Source organism: Ambystoma mexicanum, chromosome 7p (genome assembly GCF_040938575.1).
Source record: "Ambystoma mexicanum isolate Mex_15411 chromosome 7p, UKY_AmexF1_1, whole genome shotgun sequence".
NCBI lineage: Eukaryota > Metazoa > Chordata > Amphibia > Caudata > Ambystomatidae > Ambystoma > Ambystoma mexicanum.
The window spans coordinates 534,677,954-534,700,993 of NC_090939.1; positions in this window are offsets into that span (position 1 = coordinate 534,677,954).

The window sequence follows — 23,040 nt, forward strand, 5'->3', positions numbered from 1 at the left end:
CGCTGTGACCTGGCGCATGCCGTTAGATGGCCTGTGCGCCAACGTGCGCCGCGCACTTTCTTATCGCACGTCCGATGGTTTTCTCGCGCACGGCCTTCCATGAATCGATGTGCGCTGCTTTTCGTGCGATTTTCGCTATTCCACTGCGATTTTCGCTATTCCACTGCGAATCGCACGTTTTTGGCCACTTGCGCCGCGCTAATTATTCCATGAATCGGCCAGTAATTCTATTTAGGCTACATTATAATGACTATAGTTATTTAAAGGAAGACACTGAATGAAAGGGGATTAATTTCGAATTTTAACCAGCTCGCACCATGAATTTCTTTTAGAGGAATTTCTTAAATTACTTCAAAATGGTACTAAGGATTTACACAGATAATGGAAAGAATTATAAAAGGAATACGGTACAGACACAGGCTAATACAGATTCTTCTATGGAAAAGGCAAAAGATTATAGTGACAATTTGGGACTTGAATGGGATTTCAATGGGGTACAAGGGTCAAAAGAGTGGGATAAGCAGTTTGGGGAACTGGGGTTGTGTGCTACTTACAATGTAAGCTTGAGTTTGGGATTCTGGAAAACCAGCAAGGTCTCTGGACAGCTAGGCCAGGGGATCCGGTCACTCTGGACAGCTGGGCCAAGGGATCTGGTCACTGGGACAGCTGGGCCAAAGGATCTAGTCACTGGGCTCTCCTGGATGGGATGCTGGACAGCTAGGCAAGGTCTGGTCACTGCACTCTCTAGGATGGGATCAGCTGCCTCTTCTCCTTTCTCCCTGGATTCTTGGGTATACCTGGATCTGGATGAATGGATGACTCTGCCTGGATGAATGTATCTGGTTTCCTGGATTTTGAATGGATTTTGATTCTTGGGTCAGTCCTGAGTGAGTCTTGAGAGTCCATTGTGTTTCTCTGTCTTCCCCTTATATATGCAAAATGACAAATCGAATTTACAACCTGGGGGAAGTATTCTGTAATTATTCCTCTCCTGGGATAGGACAGCCTAGAGGTCCTCCCTCCTCCCCCTGGTCTGATTGGTTCAGGGGAAATGACATCATTTATGTATTTGAATTTATGTCCTTTCTTTGTCTCTCCAGCCTACTTTTTACCAAAAATTAGTTATAGATCAAAACCTCAATATTTTACTAGCCACTGTCATGAGAAGAAGATATGCAGATTCACTAGATCACAGGGAATTGGACCCTCCGATTGCCGACTCTGCGCGAGGTCGCATCGCCCCTTGGCACATTTTAGCATTTTTTATGAAATGCATAATATTTAAAATTCTGCCAGTGACTGCATCTTCTCACATAGTTTCATATTTGTCCCATTTATAATTCACCCGGTAATGCGCCTTTCATGGCCATTTCAGTTCACCAAGTGCTAGAAACATGTACTTGGTCTCTTTACATTTGTCCAAAAATCACATGGAAAACTGGCATAATATTAAATTACTACTTATTCAGGGTGCTGGGAAAAATTTCTTAAACTTCAGAAGTCTTTAAATAACAATGGGGTGGATTTGGCACATGTGTGGGCGGTGCTGCAGACCCCCACAGCCAACTGTCTCTGCCAGGCTCGGCTTACAACAAAGGACTTTTATGATGCCCTTTGAAGTTTGATAGTTCCTCCTTCAGAGTGGGTGCTGGAGGAAACCGTACCTCTTGGTCATACACCAGCCAAACTGGCTTCCATTGTTCCTTCTTTCAGGGCTGCCTGCTAGTCTAGCAGAGAAGTGAATTCACACACTCTTGAACTTTTCATATGTCATTGTGGGCTAATTCACTTATGGATGCACCTTATTTTTTCACTGCAAGGCAGGGCTGGCCATTGAATTCAGTGCCTGGGCCAAAAACCCTGTTTTTCTGGTTTCTGAGTCTTTTACAAATATAACATACATCATATAACCAACCCCCCCCACATATTCAATCACATGTAAAGCTGTCATGTGACATTACCTTTTTAACTGTATTGTCCTTATTTTCATATGAGCAGATTCACACGTGTGTTCATTTCAAATTTACAAATGTGGCTTCTGCAATGCACGGGATTGACTTTCAGTTAATCTGCCAGGGGGCCGGGGGAGTGTTTGCATATACTGTTGGTTCATGGACACAAAACAATGCTGCACAGGATTTCTTCATATTGACATTGAAAAAGAAATGCCACATTATTTCTTTCATTTACTGCAATTTGAGAGTGATGGTTCACAGCAAAAGCATAGAAAAAACGTGTTGAGCGAAAAGCAGAACTCTCTGCCCCTCATGTGATTTCTTAGTAGACAATGCCGTTCTTGGGAGGTATTGCCTAACATTTTGGCAATCAGATGAAATAAAACACTCAGAGGTATGTTTCCATGGAGCGCACAACGTTGTGATGTTTAAAATGAAAGAAAGAACAAATGCAGGGCCGTCTTGAATGCAGTGCGCAGCTTTAGTATTCAGAAGACAGAACAGCAAATGTAGAGCCGTTCTGAATGAAGGTCTTTTCCTTATGGTTCAACTTGAAAGTAAAGCCAATGCAGAGCCATTATTTGAGTGGCAGTGTTCAATACACGCCACACATGTGCCAGGAAAACATAAGCACAGTCATTTTTGTTGCACTGTTTCAATGCGATTTTTTGTTTGAAGGGGAATTCTGCTTAGGGTCTTAAATGTACCCCACAGAATATAGGTCTCAATCCATTTTAAGGACTTGCCAATGCTGCTGGACAATTTTTCTCACATTGTGCACAGAGCGTCAAATGTCACAGTCAACCGTGGGTCATCGCTAATGCTCTTCTTGATGAGTTTGTTCATATTGAGTAAGGAATCTCTATTGAGCAATCTAGCCTTCATGTATGCACTTTCAATGATGCCCTTAGAGTAACCTTGTGAAAAAAAAGTTGTAGGAGGCTACTGAACAACACTTATCAAATTGCGCAATATCTGAGCAGTTCCTATGGCATCGGACAAATTCTGCATAAGGAATGCTTCTCTTGCAACTAGCCGGATGGCTACTGGTGGCATGTAATGGGAGACCTGAGCTGGTAGTTTTTGTATACACAGATGTGTGTTGCCCCAAGGTATCCAAGGTAACAGTGACATCAAAATACACAATCTCACTGAGGTTATGACTTTCAGTGAAAATAAAATTCACACCATTGGTGTTGATGCTTTTAACGAAATCAACCCAAGCACACTCATTTCATTTCCCTTCCATATAACAAAAACATCACCAAGGTACCGCCATCAGGCCATAATCTGTACGGGAAAAGTCTCAGATATGATGTCAAACAAGAATGTAGCCTCCCACCAACACATCATAAGATTGGCATACAGAGGAGCAAAGTTACTGCCCATGGCTGTCCCACGGACTTGATGGAAATATACACCTTTAAAAAGAAACACGTCATTGCAAAGGCAACATTTCAACATCTCCAAAATCATGGTGCTATGAGACAAAGGAATTCAGCAAACGTGTTTCCAAAAAATATTTACATGCATTAATGCCCACCACATGTTCTATAGACGTGTACAATGACACAACAAACAGGTTGGCCAACATCAAACCCTCTTCCCATGGAACCACATTTATGTGTTGAAGTAAATTCTTGGTGTCCTGTAAATAAGAAGGTACCGCTGATACAAAAGAAATCAAAGTTTCATCAATAAAATGTGACATTTTCTCCAACAATGATCCTGATAATGTTACAATGGGTGTCCCAGGTGGACGCACTAGAGATTTGTGGATTTTAGACAAACAATAGATGGTGGGAATGGTGAAAAAAGAGGGAACCAAAAATGTAATCATGTCCTCATCCAAAATACCATTCTCACACCATTTGGTGACCAGTGCCCTCAGTTCAGATTGAATCAATGGAAAGGGATTAGTAGGCAGATATGAGTAACATGTTCTTCCCTTAATTGACTGAGAACCTCGGTCACATAGTGACACCGGTCCTGCAAGACTATGTTTGAGCCTTTATCAGATGGTTTAGTGACAATTCCCGGCAGATTTTGTAGTTTCTGTAGAAGGTTGGAGTGCACCTGCATAAGATTGCAGCATACAAAAGTAACTTGATCCTTGACATGTTTTATTAACATTACAATAAGAATCCCCTGTACAAACTTTTCATGAAAAGTAAATGCACATGTGATGTCATCACTGATGTCATCAATGACATTTGTGATGTCATCTTTGATGTCCTTGGTGTTAGTCTTAGCAGTGCACGGTGGTGGAGCAAGTTATGGTTGCTTAGCTTACCATAACTGGCGAATTTCAGGGGTTTTTCGGTTTTATTTGCAACCATAATGTCCCTTTAACAAAGTTTTTTCACTGAATTTCATAGGTTTTTATTAGTGTAACTTAACCATAATGTCCCCTTAACAACGTTTTTTCATTGAATTTCATTGTTTTTTATTAGTGCAACTTAACCATAACATAGTTTTTTTATTGAATTTCATATATTTTTATTAGTGCAATTTAACCATAACATCTACGAACATCTGACTTCATTGCAGACCTTCTGGACAGTGCCACATGACCCTATACTGGCGCGCGGCATGATGACGTGTCCAAGAACCCGTCCACACTTCACGATAAAATCTGTGCTTCGCGGACAGTTCGGAACTGCATTTTCTACTGATCTAGGAACTTTCAAGTTCAGAATTTCCCTTGCACAGCTCCAACACCTATTCCTACTCATCCATTAACAATCTAGTACACAGTACATACTTTTAGCAAAACTGCTATTTATCTTAAAATGGAATCAGCTAATGCCATCCCTCCTCCCCAAGAGACACCACCACTGTTGTAATCAAGGAGCATGAGAAACACTGCCCCCTGCCTTAGAAATAACATGCGCGCAACATTTTCCCCTGTCGACCTGTCCCTCCATATTAGTGTTTGGTGCCGCATCCCTCATTTACCTGCCCAACTTTCGTTCTAAGCTCTCCTGCCAAAATAAAAAATGCATCCAAAAACAATAAAAGAAATGTTCCTTTAGGAACCACTTTTCACAGTTACAAAATAGAACTAAAAAAAAAAGCTTTTAGACTCCATCTACTTTATATTTCTCTGTAAAGTACCTAGACTCGATAAGATTTTCCAACATTCCCATTTGCATTTTGTGTTATGCTAATGGCAATATTGTGGCGTTTATCCCCCGTTCCAGTGATGGAATGGTGGATACCAGCCTGGCACCCCCAGTTATCAGCCCAAGCAAAGTGAGGGTGGATAATGAGGTCTCCGGACCATTATCACCCAATTCAAGGCCCTGTAATGGGGGATGAAGGTCATTAGCACCCTAGGTTCCCAAAGTGGGAACACGGGGTGCTAAAAAAAGGATTTTCCTTCCTACACTGGGATGTCTGTGACGTCCCAGTGTAGGAAGAAAAATCCTTTTTCAAGATGGCCACCATGGAAGGGAAGGTGGGGTTCCATACAGGGCCCCTCTTTGCTTTCCATGGCAGCCTGCAGAAGGCCAAAGGAGAACCCTACGACCATATAACCACAAGCATATTTTTCTTCCCTTTCAAACCAATCCCAATTTCGAATAACTTTACCACAAAGCCAGTAGCAGGTATATATGGCCACTTTAACCCCATGTGTTTTCCCTCATGGTCATGGCCAGTAGCCTGATTGTCCAGGTCATGACCTTATTCCATGACCCGAACAATCTGGCCATTGCCCATGGACACAGGCTACACCTCAGTCACCAAAGGTAAATCACTATTTTTTGTACCTACATTATTACACTTGTCAAAAAACAAAATCCATTCAGACTTTATGAAAACATTTATTTCTAGATCTATAATCTTTTTGCAAACCTTTGTGTAGATTTGTCAAATGGCACCGCATTGATAAGCCTTTACAATATTTTGGGATCCCCCTCTAATTTTGCCCCCTCTTGACAAAATCCCACCAAACTTTGCAAAAACATTTATATCTAGATCTAGTATCAGTTTGCCTGAATAAGTGTAGATTCGTCAAATTGCACCTCATTTACAAACCTTTACATTATATTGAAACCCCCCCTCTAATTTTGCCCCTCCTTGACAAAATCCCACCAAACTTCGTAAACGCATTAATATCTAGTTCTATTATCAGTTTGCCAAATTAAGTGTACATTGGTCAAATGGCACCTCATTTATACGCCTTTACATTATTTTGAGACCCCCTTCTAATTTTGCCCCCTCTTGACAGAATCCCACCAAACGTTGCAAACACATTCAGAATCAGGATGGCAATATAATTGCAAAATTGCATGTGGTTTCATTGAGTGGTGCCAAAGTTATATGCCATCCAAAAAGTGCCCCCAAACATCTGAAGTGTCCCCGAACTTCTCAGGACTGCTTGCGAACAACCAAACTGTTTGCGGAATTTCGTGACTAAAACCACCCTATTTTGCTTCTTGCAACAATATTCCATCCCATACTCATCGCCCCTCACCTCCCCAGAGATTATATGATATGTTTGACAAGTGCAATGTTGTGTTTTTTAATCTGTTTTTACTGCGATGTCCACGGACATCGGTCCATGTCCGCGAAGCCAAGATGGCGGGCGTTTCCAAAAATCTGATGCACCTCATGATTCAATCAGCAAACACGTTATGTGTCCGCGGACATGACGCAAGTCTATTAGCCAATTGATGTCCTGCCCGTGGAGCGAACAGGGAAGTGTGTCCACGTAGCGGACACAGATATCACTAATTTGTTTGCCCTACTGGACAGATTTACACCAAATTCCCAAAAGCACGCTTTTGGGACCAAGCCGCCACTCCTGCCGCAAATTTGGTGAATATCCGTCCAGCGGTTTGGGCTGTAGGCGGGAGCAAAGTTTCTTCCCATTATGTCTATGGGAAAAAACAATTTGAGACCCCCTCTATAACATTGCCCCCCCACCTTGACCAAACCTCATCAATGACATTTGTGATGTCCTGGGTGTTAGTCTTAGCAATGCACGTTAGTGGCGCAAGTTATGGTTGCTTAGCTAACCATAACTAGTGAATTTCAGGGGTTTTTCGGTTTTACTTGGAACCATAACTTCCCTTTAACAAAGTTTTTTACTGAATATATATATATATTACATGGCCTGCGGTAGCGGCCATGTAGTTATGGTTAAGTTGCTAAACCCATAGGAAGAGCACTTTTTGGGCGGCTTATAACTTCAGTTTTTATACTGAATTTCATAGGGTTTTAGTAGCGCAACTTAACCATAACATCCCTTTAACAAGTTTTTTTAATGAATTTCATAGGTGTTTAATAGCACAACTTAATCATAACCTTCCGTTATCAAAGTTTGTTTTTACTGAATATACATATTCATAGTGTGAATTTGATACATGTTTACTAGGATTCCCTTACTTTATATACATGTAACATAGAATATACTGAACCCCCAGCTAGTGATTTTGATGTCCGCGGACTGTGCGTCTGTCCGCGAACAGACGCAGACAACATCAACACTACCCAAAAACTCAGGGGGTATATTAAATTGTTCTATCATGCCATATAAACACTGAACAAGTTCAAAAAGCAGCACATAAACACATTATATGTAATAATAATAAATAAGAAGTTTAACCTATATATGTAACCTATATATGTAACACATCAACGGTCCATTTAAATAGCATATGTACTAAAATGGAATATAGCAAAACAAAAAAGATATGCCTCCAACATAATTACCTCACAGAAACTACACAGCAAGAACCAACAGCAGACCTACACAACAGTAACAACAAAACTTACCAGAAACTAGTAAGTAAACTTCATTTTTTCTTATATATTTCTAAACTTTCTGTATTAGGTACACTAAAAGTAATATTTTTTTTTACACAGAAATGTCCATTACCTTAGAATGGCTTGAAGAAAATTTCCCACGTGAGGAAATGACTGAAGACAGTGATACTAATGGTAGACACTTCTCTATATAAGCAAATTAATAATCATTACTTTATGTGTACTTAACATATATATATATTTTTAACAGACCATACAAACATTGAAAATAATATTGCAAAAGAGACATTACAAAATACTCTGCAGCGCATGGAACAAAAAATGGATATGCTTATGGAAAATTTCAATATTTTAAAACATTTTGTGGAGGACCACATAAAAGAAAAAATGAAATATCATTGTCCCACATGCACCTGTTCCCCCTCTCCACGTCCCAGTCAACTATCCCCAAACCCTCACCACCAAGAAAAACGTTATGATGAGACTTCCATCCCTTCATCCCCTCCCATCCATCCTCTCCAAACACCAAATTCCCCTGTATTTGTGTCAGTTTCTGCTTCCCCGTCTCTTTCATAAATGTTATATCTGTATATAATAAAAAAAATATTATGTGTGTTTTAATTCAATCCTTTGTGTCTTATTTTTTTTTAAAAGGCAGTTAGGCTGTCCACGGACAGCGCGGTGGTGTGGAATGTCCGCAATTAACCAAAATGGGGGTGTCCTTCGGACACCATACCTGTTCGTACTGTCCGCAAGCAACATGGAACTGTTTTTAGAACACACTCGGTGTCCGGAATGTCCGCAATTAACCAAAATGGAGGTGTCCTAAGGACAATATGCCTGTCTGTACTGTCCGTAGAACATCTACGCACATGTGCACCACACCCGTAGGTCCTACGAACATCGCTTCTGTCTGTAACTGTCCGTCTCACGTGTGTCGCACTATTAATTAGTTTGAGGACCCGAACACCCTCCGTAGAACGTCCGCGCGCATGCACACAACCATTCCTGCGCATTTGGTGTCCTGCGGACACCCGTCCCATTCGCGGATGTGTTTGCAACATCATCATGTGACCGCACCCACGCTGAGCATGTGTCCTGATTTGTGGACACTGTCCGGTTCCCTGAACATTTTAAAAGTACTTTTTTGGTTTTGATAATCCAAAGTATTTTACAGTAAAAATTCACCATTGCACATGTCCCAGACAATGACCCTGGCGTTCTACATACTTTTTGGAACTTGTTGAGCCTTTTTGGGGTGTTTGATCTGTCCACAGACAGCACGGCTGTCCGCAGAGCGTGCACCAGCACCCCTATAAAAGGCCACACCCCAGAGCTCATCCTCATTGTGCTTCTGGCTACCTGACAGAGCATTGTCATTTTCAGCTTTTGCTTCTCTTGCTGCTCTTTCTACTTTTCATCATCAAACCTGATGGCATCTATGGTTGCTGCTGCTCCAGTTGGTGCTACTTCAGCCTCAGCACCACCCCCAACCCCTTCACCACCACCACCTCCCCAAGGGCCTGCAGAGGGGAACAGGCGTGAGGATGTAGAGGTGGAGGATGAAGAGGATGAAGAGGATGAGGTAGTGGAAGTCGATACTACCAGCACTCGCCGTGAGTCTTGGGTGTGGCCGTTGTTTACCATCCATGGTGGAGTGCCAAAAGCATGTGCGAATAAGGTCACCTGCAACCAGTGCAAAATGGTGCTGAGTCGTGGGAGGCCTGGTTCGTACAGCTTTGGTATGATATCCATGAAGCGACACCAAATGTGGTTCCACGGTGGAGCTATTCACAAGGTTGTACCTTGTGATAAACATAGTAGGTTGAGTTCCTCTACAACATCCTCTGTTTCCGCTCCTGTCACCACAAGAGACACTCCTGTGGGACAGCGCATCCCTCCAGCTGCCTCACAGGCCATCCATGATGCTGTTTACCCTTACCTTTCGAGGGTCACAATATTGTGTATGTACTGCAATGCAGTACTCTGCATGGGGGAGAGTCTTAGGAGTGCTTTTGAGACTGCGGTCACGGAGCATGAGAAGGTCTGCTACTGACCTAAATAAGGCCCACCTTACATCTTCCTCTCTCCACCAGCCATTTCTTATCCCCGTGGTTGGTGTCCCTTCCTTATCCTCCTTTCCCCTCCTTTCCTTATGTGTCGTGTGTAAAAAAACAAGAAAATAAATTATACAAAAATATAAAAATTATCTTTTCAGAGCCGCCTTTCACTGTTTAAAAACAGAAGTGACAAATAAATAGTGCAGGGGCCTGTGCATTTTTTAGATGTCCACGAACAGTTCGCAGACTTTTACAATTTTGGGGAGCTGCCCTATCAAAACCATTGCACTTTTCTCTGGGAGGAAGTGGTGGCTATGAAAAGAGCCTTTTGGTGGTGTTTTTTTGTGTTTGAAAAACTTGAAATGGTGAACACCTACTGCAAAATGGATTGCTGTATTTCCAAAAAAGGTTGCAATGCATTTTGTACATTTCTCAGTAAAAATCTGATTGCCAGTATAAGTAGGATGGGATCCATCTATGCGAAAAATGTATGTGCTACGAAACTTAATATTTTCATTGTGAAAGAGGACATGCCAACATCTCTTAAAAAGGCACAAACAGCCTTATTGACATTGCGCCTCGCTTTCTCCATTTGTGGACCAAATGAAGAAGAACTCAGCCACATTTGTCTCTGCGCAATACTTGGGAATTGGGAAACATGTCCATGACCTTCCAAAGTCCTTCTTTCATTGCAACTTGCAAAGAAATTCCAGACACATGTCCTAAACTGTTCCCTCCACAATGAATTATAATTATGTCTGAATGATGCTGTGTCTCCAAAGTAGCACAGAGAGGTACCAAGTCCAGCCACTTCATTCCACGCACTCCATGTCAATGCACTTCCACATGAGGGAATACAAGATGTGCAGCTACTCCACAGTGTTTTGCATGCACCTCCAACCAATGTATCCATGTGTCTCCAAAAATCCAGATAATCTGTTTTCTGAAACACACAGCCATATCTATCTGTTCTTCTCTCAGGAAAAATACTTTCTGACAAACTCTCTCCTTACACAACACACCCAGTAAACTTTATTGACCAATCCCTTTCTCTACTCATTCTCATTTGCATGCCTCTCCACCCCAAAATCCCTGTATGTAATACGCGGTGTCCACGGACTACCGCCATGTCCGCGGACATATCGGAAATCTGAGCGTGGTGAATTTAAATTTAAATAGTGTGCCCCATTTCCCCTTTGAGCTTGGCTCTGAAAAGAGTCATTTTCTGTTTTTATTTGCAGATACTTGACAGACACCTGTTATTTTGTATTTTTTTTTCTTTTATTCTTACTTTACTCTAAAATCTTTTATTTCTTACTTTACTCTAAAATCTTCACATAGCCTTCTCCAAAGCAACCCTTACATTCAAAAACAGCATGGCATTTCCCATAAAAGATAAAGAAATGCCATCTTCTTTAAAATAAACAGCATTACTGAAATCAATATTCTCATTATTTCAGAAGAACATACAAGCTTTAAGCATGAAAGCACACATGCCTCGGTTTATTGCACACCTAGCAATGTTTTGCTGAGGACAAAAAACAGACCTATTGTCCCATATTTCCATAGGTACTAATCCAGAAAAATAACTTTGGCATTTGGAAGGATGTTCATTACTGCTTGAACCAAGTGTTCCAAATCTGCCAACAAAGTAGGGGCACTGACATAGCCCAAATGGAAAGCACCACAGTGCAAAACTACCACATGGGGACTGTTCATCCTGCCCATATATTCACAAATGTGTACAATTCCCTGTACATTGCAATCAGGCACAGTGCTCCACACCACCTCCACTCCTTTAACATCAAAATTGTTTGCCACATGCCTGCATTGAGCGTACTGCTGTAAACCATGCACAAACATATCTCCAACTACCAACACCTTGACTTTCTCCACCTCTGCCAACTTCACTACACACAGCCTCTTTAAACACAAATCCACAACCTCAACACCTGATTGGCTAATCCCTACAGTCCCCTTTCCATGCTGGATTTGCTGGAAAACCGCAGATGTAGCACGCCCTGTCCGCTGACAGCCGCGGTGTCCGCGGAGCGCGTATGTCTTAGACAGTCCTTCTACCCTTTCCACTTCACTCTCTGTGCCATTCCCTCATTGGATACAGCTAAGCAGTCACACAAGCATCCACTAATCACATCCGTGCCCTCTACATCTAACTCCGTCATCAGAGTTCAGCACTTCAAATGTACTGTTGATCACTCTGAGTACAAGTCTCATATCATTGGAAAGCACCTACTACAAAAACTACTCTACAAGTCTCCAAGATTTCTACTTGCAGCTGCATGCATATCCACATGCATGAATAAAAACTACAGGTATGCATATTTTATGCAGAGTACATGTACAACTCTTATAAATGCTTATAAACAGAGTAACTGCCACTTAACCTGTATAACCTAAAAAATGCACGTACTATTATGTTTCCCATCTGCTATAATCAACTGTCACTTCCAAACCTGTCTGCTATCTAAATTCTTTTTTTACACAAACAACTATCTAAAAAATTATAATATTAAAAGATGGGAGAAATCAGTATAATTGAGAAAAACACTTAGTAGTGTATTATAAAATTACACACAGCTAGGATAAGTTCATGCATCTCTATACACTCACACAGATAGACACTATCATTGAAAAGCTCCCAGCTGAAATAACACCACTGCCTGTGCATCACATCCTTCTGCTTTATTACCCACACCTTCACAAACGCATACATTCTATGCTTTTCTTTATAGGTTCTGCGATTTGCCTTATAAAAATTGCAAAACAAGTATATCACTATTTCTTCTATCTCCTAACATGCAATAACACATCCTTAAGAAACCAAGTGAGTTTCATACACTTGGTATTCTACTCATTTGCAAAGCATGTTGAACTAACATATTGTAAGAAAAATATAAAGGCTGCACATAGTCAAAGGTTCAGTTATCAAACAACAATACTACTACAATAACATAAAAATCAATGTCTTAACTAACATCAGTGCTATGAACACATAAAATTACTAACTTCTTTCTTTTACAATTGGAGTGAAGACCACTCTCCTGAAAAACAGCAGCATCTGAAGTACAAACAACAACTCAGAAGAAACCTGCTCATTCTAAACAAAAAAAGTAAGTAAAATACTACCATAATATTCTTACTGTTACTCAAACACACTGTGGAGTTGATTCATGGAATTTGTGCACCGAAAAACGGGGATTTGTGCACCATTCTGCCCACAAATCCCCATTTGTTAAACAAGGATTTGCAGGCAGAATGGCGCACACATCCCTGTTTTTCGGCACACAAATTCCATAACTCAGCCCCTAGAATGTTAGTATTGCAGAACAAAACTGTTTTACTTCTATACCATTAGATGTAGTATTAGTGCTTATCCTCACCACTAGCTTACTTTCTACTGTCATCTGAACCCCAGTATAGTAGCACACAAATACAAGAATAGCCTTCCCAACTAATTGTAGCTGCCCAATGCACAATCACACACCACCACATACATCTTTACCATCATACTCAGACATTATGCACCCAGCACACATACATTGCAGAACCGCTCAACCCATACATTCTTTTTTTCAACAGACCCCAAAGATTGCTTACCAAAAAGCAAGTCCGCAGTAAGCAACGCAGAAGTATAGCGAATGAAAATAAAAGTGTCCAAAATAAGCATCCATCTCTAGCAGAATTTGTACAAAAAGTTCAAACAAAATATCTAATAGAGTCATTAAGCAAAACAAAACAAGCTTCCAGTACAAAAACTTTGCCTCCTCTTTCAAAATGTAAAACGAAACAGAAAGTGATGAACAAGCATTCAGCTACCACAACTGCTAACACTGGTCCTATAAATCTTGATGTAGTGGCAAGTAACCATACCAAAAAAAGTATTTTACAAAAATATTTCCACCACAGAGTCCTTCAGAATCTTATAAAATCAGGAGTGAAATCATGCACAACCCTTAAAACCTACCGTAGACAATTAATATTAGAAGCTCTCATAGACAGTGCAATCCTTCTCAAAAGGAAGTTATTTATTTTAGTGTTAAACAGAATGAAACCACTAACAAAACTAACTAGTAAATTAAAAAAAAGACGTCTCGATAAACGGAATGTGAACAAAAATATCTTCTTAAATATCTGTGGAGGTAAATGGAGTCACACCACAAGCAAAGAATCATATTTCAATGAAGAAGCATACAAACAAAAGCAAACAAACACAATTGCCATACATAGCAGTGGACTAGGGTATGAAAAACGTAATGATACCATTATGGAACAAGAAACGCTGCTCACAAAAATATCCCCAGAAAACTCAGTATCACCTCTCCATCAGACTGAACCAAAATGTCCAGTGTGCAAATGGCTGTGCACGTCAATGTGTAACATTGACAAAAAAAAAAGTTCCTCAATAAATATGTAAAAGGCAAAGACAAATTCAAAATGAAACCTCTACAAAATATGGATACATGTCCAGTGCTCAAACACACAGGACTACAAGGGCATTCATTAGCCTGCATTTTAGGACCTAATTACAAAAGCACCTTCCATCTTATCAAAATGATATCAACACATCATTCAACTATAAGGAATCTAGTCTATAAACTATACTATGCTAAAAGTCCTGCTTCAGCACTAGCCAATTTAAATAACAATCTTCTACATGGTACTCCCAAAGACCTACCCAAAGAAATCAACCATATCCAGAGAAAATATTTTGGAAGTGAAAGCCACTTACAAAATGCAATAGCTTTACAACAGACTAGGAACAATTCTACAAATGGCAACCTTCTACTACACACATACAAAAAAGAAATACTCAAATTTAAAAGTACATCCGCTAAAGTACCAAACCATGTGTGTGTGGGTGTTGCCGCAGAACATTTTTATAAAAGTAGCACAAACACTGTAGACATAACATACAAAATAGAAGACAATGAAGATTCCAAATGGTTTGAATTAGCTCTCTACCTTATAGCAGAAAACAAATACGAAATAAATGACCCCTTAATACTTTGCAGTTACTGTACTGCAAAACTTGATAACAATCAAACTCCCTCACGTACATTCACAAGTAACTTAGAATTATTCCCACTACCAAAACCCTTGCAACAACTCAATTTATATGAGAGCATCAACATTCAAACAGTGCACCCATTTCAAGCAATAACACGCCTTCAACCAAAAACAGCAAAATTACCTCCCTCAGAATTAGTGAAAGGCATTTGTGGTAAAGTAGTTTATTTACCATTAGATCTCAAAGAAAATGTATACACTCTGAGAGTGCAAAGTCCAATAGAGCAATCTTTAATTGTCATAGTAAATGGTATACCTACAAAAGACATAGTAAATGGTATACCTACAAAAGACATACAAATTTGGCAACAACTCATAGACGTACATAAAGTTAGACAAGCCTTTCAATATCTAAAAGACAACAATGAATACTACAAAGAAATGAATATTGAAGAAAACCTGAGGGAAACAACTGAAATAACTCAAGAGTCACCAGAAACTGGTCAATTTAAACGTCTAGATCCTGCTACAGTATCCAATATATTAGATCATTATACAATTCATCCATTACACTCTGAAGACACCATAGATGATGCACTAGAAATATACCGAATGCGACAAACCAAAGGATCACCAATCAGCATATGGGAAAAAAGTATAGAAGCATGTGCTTCCCCTCTTCTCTTTCCTACTGGCAAAGGAGGAAGGTACGATGATAGACCCACTCAGTTAACAGCATCAGAATACCGCTTGTTACGAATGTATTGTGAAGATCCCAGATTTAGACAAAATGTGGAATACATATTCCACCTACTCTTTGAAAGTGAACTAGCAACTCTATGCTACGGAGTTGCACACACATTGAAATCAGGTACCCATTTTCAAAATATGTCAGCTATGCAATTACTACAAAAAGTGCAAGTAAAAGATGAGGTTTTACAATCAACCATTACAAATCTGTTAGCAAACATGCATGGTACTAAAGAGTACTGGTTCTGACGTCACGGAGATGTACGTTGTATGATAAGAAATCTTGGCCCACCCACTTGGTTTGTTACATTAAGTTGTGCAGAATATGCATGGGAAGATTTACATGATTCCCCATGCATATCAAACAAAAACAAAACAAACATAGATATACTAACACCTGGAGAACTTTGCTCTCTAGATCCTGTTAATGTTTCAAGATATTTCAATCATCGCTTCATTGCTATGCTACACTTTATTTTTAATAAAACTGTTTCTTCCCTCGGAGAAGTGCAACACTTCTTTTGGAGAAAAAAATACCAAGCCAGAGGAGCACCACATATCCACAAGGGTTGTAGGTCAAATGATCGAATCTAAATGGTCGACAGGACAAATGGTCGACACCAAAAGGTCGACAGGTCAAATGATCGAATTTCTTTTTTTTTGTTTTTTCACAGTTTTTTGGGCGGGTCCCCCCCAACTCCCTTTCTTTTGCTAAAAAACACTTTTTTCCCTAAATGAAAACCTAAAGAAATATATATAACTAAAAATAAATTCGATCATTTGACCTGTCGACCAAAGTGTGTCGACCATTTGTCTGTCGACCATTTGTCTGTCGACCATATGACTAGACACCATCCACAAGCTTTCATGAATTAAAGATGCTCCTAAATTTGGTCAATACAGTGATGCCACTGTTTTAAAATTTATCGAAAAATATTTCACTTGTGAAATTCCATCAGAAGCAACAAATAGTGAACTTCATGCACCAATTTTACAATTTCAAAGACACAAATGTGGGAAATATTGTTGTTGCAAATACAAAAACAAAGGGAAATACTACACCAAATGCCACTTTGGTTTCCCTAGACCAGTAAACAAGGAGAAAGGGGGTGCAAAGGAAAGCCTTCTTTTTTGTTAGAGGGAGGCTTGACTCAAAAAGGCACTATTACGTAGTAAGGAGAAGAAGAGTCATCAGCTACCCCTTTTCAACCGTGTAGGGGTGGTAGGCCTAAACGAGGCAGATAGCTAGTTTGTACAAATACTAAATACATTCAAACACACATCTAAAAACTGTAGGTTCACAAAGAACAATTGAACATATAAAAAATACATCTGAGCCCAACTGAGCTCGAAACGGAATGTTTCAACTGTTTTATACATGATAGTTAAGTGAGAGAGGGTTAGTAACATATAGTTCGAATTTCAATACTACTTGTGAACTGGTAGTATTTGTTGTTGACACATAATTATGTTTCTGGTTTGGGATGGAGTCAGCCTTCACTTGGGTTAAACTGTTCGCAGGTGAAGGGTCCGAACTGTCATCGGGACGTAATTCAAGAAGGTGAGTGCCTAGAGGGACAGATGACACGTAAAAAGGTGTATTGGAGAAGGGAATGACCTCACAGAAAAATCCCTGTATTGAAACTGCGTGCTAAAAGCCTACCTTGGTAGTATCAGCGGTTGAACTTGAAGTTATTGAGTGCCTGCGCTGTTGTCTGGCAGGACGCCCATAGCTGGAGTATACAGGGAAGGGGTATCAATGAGTTACCTTGATAATATGATGATTCGTAGGAACTAAAGTGAGCAGCAAAAAAGGAGGGCATACCTTAGGTTGAGGAAATGTCCAGGTCCAGTGTTGAGGCTGGAGGGTACACGGATTGAGTGCCGTGGTAACAGTGACCGAGGTTATGTTGATAGATGACGGATCCTCGTCACTGAAAGGGGTTATAAATAATCCAGGTAAGTTTAGGTATAACTTCCTGATGGTGGCAGAGAGTCGTGAAAGTGCTTAGACTGGTAAGTACACGAGGGCTGTGGTAGATTATGGTGTTTTAACTTAAAGAGGCAGAGAGAGCATCCAATCGTGTAAGTGCCTGGAGTGATTGAGATCTACAAACATTGCAATAGTAATGTAGTGCTTATGAGACAAAAGGTTGATCACGGAATAAAGTTTGAATGGAAAAACCTGGGCATCAGTAGCCGCTTAACAAATTACAAAACGAGTGCTGGCGATGATTTTGCAGAGTGTGGCTGGGCCAGTGTATTAACTGCAGAGAGAGTGCCTGGAGTGATTGAGATCTGCAGTGCCAGCGGGACTAGGCCAAGGGGTGATCACAGAGAAGTAGTGAATCAAGTTAAAATGAAAAACAGTACCCACTTGATAAATTACAAAACAAGTGTCGGTGATGATGGTGCTGAGCAGCAGGGCTGGTCAACATTGAGTCACATACCTAGGGCATGGTCATTCAACTGGGGCGAGCTGTGCGATCAGGTTGCGAGCTGTGGCTACGCTCGGTAAAGAAGGGATCATTTTGTAGAGTCATTGGGGTCGATTCATGGAACAAACGTGCACCGAAAATCCCAGCGCAAGCAGGCGCAAGGAGGCGCAAGCGTGAGAAATCAAGCGCACGTGCACGCGTGCGATACAAGGAAGGCGCTGCGCTAGTTTCCCGCTGTTCGTCCGCCAAATCCATGTATGTCGCACACGGGCACACACGTCATCAAATGGCATGCGCTACGCGCACAGCAAAAGCGCACATAGCATGGCGCACACAACAAAAGTGGGCGGCACAGTGGGCGTAACACGGGAATGGGGAACAAGGCGTGAAAAAGAAGGCGTAACTGGGGAAGTACTGCAGGGAACTACACGGAACGCCCACAAGCACGCAAACAACCTGTATTCATGGATTAGAATATGGGAAACCCACACACGGCAAAAGACGCGCACAGGCGTCAACGCGTCTGCCACACGAAGGCAGGCGGAAGCATCCCCGTGCACAGTATAAAAGTGTGCGCAAACAACAAACACGTATATACAGTTACGATGAATGTCCCATTTGTCGCAGCACTGATCGTGGGACACCGCAGGAGGAGGATAATAGCCAGGGCACGCATTTTCTCACCACGGACAAGCCTTTTTGGGATGCCTGATGACCAGCTCTACGGCAGGTATAGGTTTCCACCCCACATCATCCTAGATCTGGTCAGGGAGTGGGAAGATGACCTTACATCCCCCACCCTTTGCTCCCAAGCATTGAGCCCCTTGGAGAAGGTGCTCGATGTCCTGCATTTTTTGGCCACTGGGTCATTTCAGCGGACCACTGCCATAGTGGGGGGGTCTCACAGGCCACGCAGTCACGCTGCCTACACCAGGTGTTGGCAATCATGACAGCGCGCCCCTCAGTCCACAGGCACATATACATGCCCAGAACACCCACAGAAAGGCAGGCCATGGTCCTGGATTTTTACAGGGTTGCACACTTCCCCAAAGTGCTTGGTGCCATAGATTGCACCCATATGGCCCTACGTCCACCTACGGCCACTGAGCACATCTACCGAAACCACAAGCACTGGCATTCCATCAACGTACAGGTGGTATGCAATGCAAAGGGAATCATTACCTCTGTCTATGCAAACTACCCTGGCTCCACCCATGACAGTTTCATATACAGAATGTCTGCCCTGAGCCGAGCCCTGGAAGCTGGGCAGCATGGTGACACATGGCTCCTAGGTGAGTACAAATCCCTGTGCACATGCATGCAAGTCACACACAGCCAAATACCCAAACCCTAATAATCTCAACTATTATCACCTCCCCAGGGGACAGTGCCTACTCTCCGAGCAACCATGTGATGACACCAATCCGGAACCCCACCACACCACCCCAGATAAGATACAACGCGGCCCATATTGCAACCAGGGCCATAGTGGAGCGCACATTCGGAGTGTTCAAGTCACGCTTCCGCTCCCTTGACCGCTCTGGCGGGCAGCTACTCTATGCACCCCCAGTAGTGTGTAGGATCAATGTGGCAGCATGTGTCCTGCATAATGTTGCAACATGGCAGGGCGTACCAGTGGACATGGTGGTTCCCCCACATCTCCAACCACAGGCACAGGCGCTGCCCATGGGAGGGGATAGGGCACGTGGCGAGGAAGACCGGACCCAGCTTGTGGCCACATTTTTCACCTAAACTCCCACCCCTGCGGAGTGCACACAGGCCTGGCACATACCGGGTGACAATCGATGATGACAAAGAGACAGTCAATTGTCACAACCTTACCACCCTGAGATTGCTGCCATGGAAGTGCCACATTGTGTGCATCCCTAGCTACTTAAACACAAGCTATCCTGTGTGACCAAAAGGCACACATATGATATATGATATGATATGATATGGCATTTGTAACGCGCCTATACACAAGTGTTGCAAGGCGCAACGAGGCAGGGAGGGGTGAACAAGGGAAGACAGACAACGATCCTACTAGGCCAGGTGTCATTTAGATCGCGCAAGTGCAGGGGTAGGTGGAAGGGAAAAGTGCAAGGGGAAGGGGAGGGGGGAGTGCGGTACAGGGTAAGTAGAATAAAAATTAAATAAATAGGCCAGCTGGTGGCAAGTGCAAAGGTAAGTGCAGACAAGTGCTGGGAAGGGGGGGCTGTAGGGATAAAGAGACAGTCCCACAGTGCAGGGGTTGCCAGGGAGGCAGTGCAAGTGGAGAGTGGCTGGGCCAGGGACCGAGGTCGGTGAGAGTGGCCCAGTTGCAGATTCAGTGCAGTTTCAGTGAAGAAATTAGCAAGGGAGAGGGAGAGAGAAAGCAGAAGCAAAGAGAAAGGTGTTGAGGTGCTTCCTGAAGTGTAGATGGTTCTCTTCAAGTTACAGGGAGGCAGGAAGGCCATTCCAGAGGAAGGCCCCTGCCGTGAACAGAGATCTACCCCCAGCTCGTTGCTTCGAGAAGCGGCTGACCCTGACATGCAAGGTGTGAATCACACACACCTGCAAAACAGGCCATGACAATCACTGTTATGTCACTCAAACCCTCCCAAACCACAGCATGACATGGCAAGCAATAGCCATACACCAACACAGTAACAATAAGGTACACATTGCCATGTGAAAAATGTAAATTGGCATCAGACAATGATGCCTGACATGGAATCAGATGAAATGACTGACCAACAGCCTCCCACCCAAAATAAATCAGTCCCAAATGCATCACAAAAGTAGTAGCCGCAACATAACAAATAATTCCTGCCTACATGCACATTGTGCATTGCAAAATCAACACTGCAGCTTCTGTGTGCTGTGTCCAACTCCTGCAACACACTGCTCAGCGCACAGCACAGTGAACAGCCATTGTGTGTGATGCACACCCTGAGCATCACATCTAAGCGACACACCACATCAAAAAGCAAAATAGGCATGTACAGGATCCATAATTGGTCACAGAACATGTGCTGCAGGGACACAGTGGGCAGCAGAAGGCAAACAGAGTGTACATGTGGATATCGAAGGGTGGTTGTACATGTAGTGCATCATAGTGCGAGTGTGCGGGTCAGCAAGAACATGCACTCAACATATGCATGTGCAATCAATTGACCATCAGTGTCCTCTACACATGACATGTGAACATTCACCATGTGTACACCCCAGCATGTCAAACCACAACTATCCCCTCACACCTGAAAGGTAAATACAACACATGAACATGCATTGATCAGCAGAACACATCATGTACATAGGATACCACAATTACAATGTCAGGGTTCCCATCACACTGCAGGGCAAGGCATCTATCAACAACAAAACACCCCCCCCCTCCCTCACAAATGACCATGACCCACTGAACAACTGCACATGGGTCATGGAGCCTTCAACCCTCAATTTCACCTGGCCACAGGATCACCATTCCCCTTCGTCACCATCTTGTGTGTCAAAAGTTGCCTGCACCCTCAGAGTCCACCTTCATTTGCAAAGACACAAAATCCAAGGCAGAAAAACGAACCAGAACAGCCTCTAGTAGATGACTTGAAGTAGCAGTACCTCACAAAGTCCAAGTACTACCACAATGATGTAACAACCAAGGTAGCACAGTAAAACAATGTCACAACAGGATGTGGACCATGTGTGGTACATAACATAGAATGATGCACCACGAACAGATGTGTACTGTCACAGCTCCCGTGTACAGGCACAGGAGTGGCACGAAACAACCAACCCCACCGTGGCCTGGGTGCCTGCAAGGTCAAACTCACACAGGCCTTTGAGACCCTGGTTGGGAAGGAGGGTCAGGGATATGCAGTTGGGACAGCCATTGGCATACTGGATAACTGGAATGAGGGGCAGGAGAGGGGAGTATGAATGACACGTGAAAGTAGGGAATGCTCTAAAATGGAGTACTTGCATTAACACATACACAATCATAACAAACTTGTACATCATTGTCAGGGCCTTCCGGAGTCTAGGCGCAGGAGTGGCACGAACCAACCACCCCCTCTAGGGTTTTGGCACCTGCAAGCTTGGGGCTTACAGAGGCATCCGCAACCCCAGCGGGGAAAGAGGGTTAGGGAACGTTGGTTGGATAGGTACGGGAAGCAGGAACACCAGGTAGAGGGTACAGGGTTTAGAATTGGATAAGACTTGGGGTGATTATGGAAAAAAACATACCAAATTGAATTACACATTCATCCATGCAATAGTGCACCCCCCCAGCAAGCCTATGTAGAGCAGTTTGAAAGAAAAACAACAAGACACTCAGCTCTGGTTTTGAGTGCTGGCCTCCTGCCTGCACACTCTCAGGTCCGGTTACAGGAGCACTTCAATGCTGCAAAGAGAGCCACAGTTAATAATCTGTGTGTGCACATAACACACAAACACACCACCAAATATGCCCCATAGCAACAAACTACTCTACAAACAGACAATCTGGTGTGGATGCTTCGTACCCATACGTAACATTCCCCCTGTGATGGTTCATTCATAGTCAATGCAGTAAGTCAGGCACCGGTGGGTGCGTGGCAAATGGAACACCAATGTGTCACGATTCACACAACATGCAATGTTCCCTGGGTAAGCAGACAGACGCATATAGCAAGGTATGACTTCAGAAAAAGTTGTGTCCCACCATGACCGTAAAAAAATAGGCAGTGCATGTTTCAAAATGTACATGGAAATGAAATGCACTGCACCTGAGTCTGTCCCTTGCTGCATGTCCCTGTGAGCTGCTCCTTTCCATGTCTCGGAAGGCAGCATGGGTGATACAAGTGCCTCAAGGCCCATGGTGGACCGGAGGGTATGTGCCACTGCCCCTGCAGGTGCCCCAGACAACCTTACAATCAACTAGCCATCAGTCCACCAACACATCTGAGCTGTATTGTGTGCTTCAACACCAATATTCGTCCAAGCTCACCCTCAGTGCTGCTACTAAACCTGCATGTGCAACTGGCCTGGTGGAAGCTTTGCTGTGTTGTGGCCCCC